This window comes from Microtus ochrogaster, linkage group LG3 (genome assembly GCF_000317375.1).
Source record: "Microtus ochrogaster isolate Prairie Vole_2 linkage group LG3, MicOch1.0, whole genome shotgun sequence".
In the NCBI taxonomy this organism is placed as follows: domain Eukaryota; kingdom Metazoa; phylum Chordata; class Mammalia; order Rodentia; family Cricetidae; genus Microtus; species Microtus ochrogaster.
The window spans coordinates 44,336,844-44,341,494 of NC_022029.1; positions in this window are offsets into that span (position 1 = coordinate 44,336,844).

The window sequence follows — 4,651 nt, forward strand, 5'->3', positions numbered from 1 at the left end:
CTAACAAAGCCTCAGCAACAACCCTCTAATGTAATATTTCTGTATTTTTACCATCAATCCATCCCATTTCTCTCCGATGTTATTTCAACATGGTAGCTTTCTTCCAATATGCTAGCAACAAAAAAAAAACAAACAAACAAAGCCAGATTTGTTCTACCAACCCACTCATGTGTCAGAATTAAAGAGAAATCAAGCTGTTATCCCACAGAATGATCAACAGCATTTCGTTGCGCTTTTATTGTTTTTCTTCTTTCTGAATCAATCATTTTCTAACCAGAGAATCCATAGCTATGTCTTCTGTGATAACTCACTCAACAATACTGAGGATATTGTTGCAGGCACCCTGCCAGGTACAAAGGCTCATCAGCGACACGTCTTTCCTTTCGTGGAGAGATGCGCGGAGTGCTGGGTTGTCTCTTCACTCTGAAGCAGTCTTCCTAGGGGCACATGCCAGTTCTGACACCAACCAGCTGTGTAATCTCTGCAAAGTAGTAAGTTCATTATCCCTCAATTTCTTGATCTATAATACGAATAATGTCCAAGTCTTGGAAATTTTAGGAAAAATGACTATGTATAGTATTCTCAGAGTTGGTTAGACTTTGAGCATACCATAAATGATGTAAATGATGATTACAGAAAATGGAACTATTATCAAGTGAGGGAATCCAGTGATTAAACAAATAAATGAACAAGAAAGTCAATTAAAGAAGACAAGTGCCAAGCGAGATATGTAATATGAAATATGATTAAAGCACAGTCTCTGCTCTCGGTGGGGCCAGAGCCAGGTTGTTGGATGGGTTCTCCACTGAGAGAGATGAACACAGACACAACTTCTGTCTTGGTAGCTTCTGGAAGCAAAAGGGACATTTTCACAAGCCAGGCACTTGCCCAAGGTAAAGATTAATAGAAGACGCTGTCCTCGTTAACTCCAAGTCCCCAGGGGACCTGATGGCTTCTAGGAGGGCATAACATAGCAAAAGATCTCTCTGTTCATCTTCCCACGGGTCTGCATGCACAGTTAAGTTACAGAAGAACAGGAAAGACTGGGGGGCGGTGGTGGAGTAAAGGCATTGATGGATGTGTCCCCAGAGAGTGTAGATGCAGACTCCTGCTTGCATAAATTTGGTTTCTTTGTTTAAAACAACCCCAGCTATGAACTTGTGATGCTCCTAAGTGCTAACTCCTCTGAATGCTTGAAGAGCCTATAAGTCATATTTGCTTTGTGTCTTAAATAATCCCTGCCAATAACCAGGAAATCAAAAAACAAAGTATGATGTTCAAGAATACCAAGAAAGAAGACCCTGTGAGTGGGAACTGTCAGAAAAGACAAAATAGACTTCTCTCTTAGTTAGGGTTTCTATGGCTGTGAAAAGACACCACGACTATGGCAACTCACGAAGAAAAAACAATTACATTTTCAGGGGTTCAGTTCATTATCATCATGGCAGGGCATGGTAGTGTGCAGGCAGACATGATGCTGGAGAAGTAGCTGAAAGCCCTACATCTTGACTCACAGGCAAGTGGTCTGTCTCACTGGGTGTAGCTTGAGCATATGTGAGACCTCAAAGCCTGCTTCCAGAGTGACAAACTTCCTCCAACAAGGCCACACCTACTCTGACAAGGCCACACTCCCATCAGTGCTGTTCCCTGATGGGAGAATTTTCTTTCAAACCACCATAGCTTACAAAGGCTTCAAACTTTTGAATAAATAGAGTTTATGTAGGTTGTATTTCAAGAAATACACACACACACACACACACACACACATACACACACACACACATAGAATATATATATAAACCTTCAAGAAATAGAATACTATAATGACATAACATTTTTGTGCTGTAGGAACTCCTCCATCCAGGAGCCTTTAAGATACCAGCCCACTTGGGTGTGGCCTTTTATACTATAAATGCCTACGTAAAGCACACGCTCACTCTCTTCTGGCTGCTGGATTTGGGTCCTGTTTCCCATTCATGCAGAGGACTGTGATGTGTGAGTCTACCCCTAAATAAATAACCCTTTATGATACTCAATTCTGAGCTAGTGTGGGATTTTTTTTTTTTTAGCATCCTTCTTCATATCTGAAGGAAAACTAAAGCGAATGTACAAACTAAAGGAGAGATTTAACCGCTTTTTAGGTGCGGGGTAAAAGAGAGAGTATATCATCATGTGGATCAAAAGAAGTAATCCAGAACACATTCCAGAAAGCCAAAAGGGGGTGTGGGGAGAAGAGATGGCAAATTAGAGACTACAGCTGGATAGACTAAGAAGGAAAATCAAAAGAGAGACTGAGACAGCTAGTAATGCTTCAAAAACTGGCTGAGAGCTATCAAAAACTGAGCAAAGAATCAAATAAACTAAAGAATACAAAATAAAAAATAATCCATATTTGCATACTGAGTAATGGTGAAAAAATTAAGACAATGAGAAAAATCTTAATAGGAGGTGGTGTGGGGAACCGATTACATTTAAAACAAGTTACTGATTGACAGTTAACTTCCCAACAGCAATAATATGAGATCTGTGTGTGTCTATGTGTTTGTGTATGATCTTAAAGAAAACAACTAGTGACCAAAAATTTGATACTCAACAAAGATGCCATATGAGAATTGGAACAAAACAACAGATAAACATTTAGAGAGATTACCACCAGCAAATTATTGAGGAAAATAGGAAGGGTAGTATAATGGTTAATCTCAGTTGTCAATTTGAGGGGATGCAGACTATCATGGGAACAAATTTCTGGGCATATCTATGTGGGATTTTCTGGATGAAGTTAGTCAATGTGGGAAGATTTAGCCTAAATATGAGCACCACCATTCCATGGGTTTTGACTGAATGGGAAGGAGAAAGGGAGTTTTAAATAGCACCATCTCTACTTCCTGGCTGTGGATATGATGTGACCAGCTGACACCTGCTCCTGAGGCCATACTTTCTGTGCTTCCTGGCTAGGGTGTGTGTGTGTGTGTGTGTCCATCTGTCTGTCTCTTTGTTTGTTTTTATCAACTTGACACAACTTAGAGTTATTCAAGAAGAGGAACCTTGATTGAGAAAAGGTCCTCACAAGATTGCCCTATGGGCAAACCTGTTGGCATTTTCTTGATTAATGACTGATGTGGGTGGGCCCAGCCCTGCAGGGTTGGAGCGGTTCTCTTGCTGAGCCTGTAGTACTGAGCTGTATAGAGAGGAGGCTCAGGAAGCCATGGAGAGCAAGCCAATAGCCAGCACTTCACTGTCGCCTCTGATTTAGCTCCTGCCTTCAGGTTTTTGCCTTGAATTCCTGCCCCAGCTTCTTTCAGTGGTGGACTGTGATTTGGGGTGGGTAAGCTAAATAAGCCCTTTCCTCCCTAAGTTGCTTTTGGTCATGGAGTTTTACCACAGCAATAGAAACCCTGAATAGGACACCTGCCAAGATGGACTATACCCTGGCCCTGTGAGCCAAAGCAAACTTTTCGTTAGCTGTTTTACCGACATCTCATTGTGGTAACAAATGCATAACCAGTGGAGATATATTTCAGAGAAATGTGTTCTAAGGGAGATTTAGGAGATGTAAGGGCTACAGAGCAGAATAAGGGATAAGCAGATACCACTGAGAGGATGAAGGCAGCAGGGCAACTTTAACTTAATCGTTTCTCTATGCAACAAGGCTTAGTGGGGGCAAGCGAGTTGTCGTGAAGGTTCCACTGAGGTGACAGAGGTTAGCGTGACTGAAGAGCAAATTTTTTTGGGGAAGAGAAGAATGAAGTGGCTGAAGACTGGTGTCTTGTGACCATGTCAGATTGTGTCTGTAGGGGATGTGAGTGATAGCAGTTCTTTATCCAAGCTACAAGAGGGACACTGGTGAGGGGCTGTACACATGGAGGTTGTTGCTTGGTGACCACTGTGGGTACCACGTGGATGCAGGAGGGCACTAGTAAGAGGGGCTGTAAGCATGGAGGTCATTGTTAGGTGACCACTCTGGGTACCACGTGGATGCAGGATGGAGCAGGGGCAGTATGGAGGGGCGATGCACATAGGTTGTTCTGGTGAGTCCAGTTGAAAAATGGTGATGATTTGGATTATGGAGGAGCAAGGGAAGTGAAGGGTGGCAGATGAGTGAAATGGCGTTTAGGAAATCAAGGTGGCAGGCTTTGGCTCACACTTGGTAGTAAAACAAGCAGAGGAAGGAACTGAAGACATAGCTTTAGATTGAACATTTATGCCCTGCCCCACGAGTAATGATCTTTAGAAGTGAGGTTTTTTTCTCAAGACAGAATTAATGCCTATGGAAAAGACCACAGGCAGCTCCTGGAAGCCTAACTATGAACAAGAAAGGTCACCAGACACTGGCCCTGCTGGCACCTTAACCTGAGGTTTCTCAGTGTCCAGAACAGCGAGAAATACATTTCCAGCATTTGTGAACTTCCTAGTGGCATTAGTTGCTTTTGTCCCCTTGTAAAGAAGGAAGGAAGGACCTGTTTGGACTTAGAACAAAGCTTAACATGGTGGGGAAGTCATATGGCTTATGTTGGGTTTCTATTGCTGCGGTAAAGACCACGATCAAAGGCAACTAGGGGACAAAAGGGTTTATGTCATCTCATAGCATATGGTGAACAGAAGTTGGAGCAGAAATCTGGTGGCAGGAACTGAAGCAGAAGCTGTTGATCGA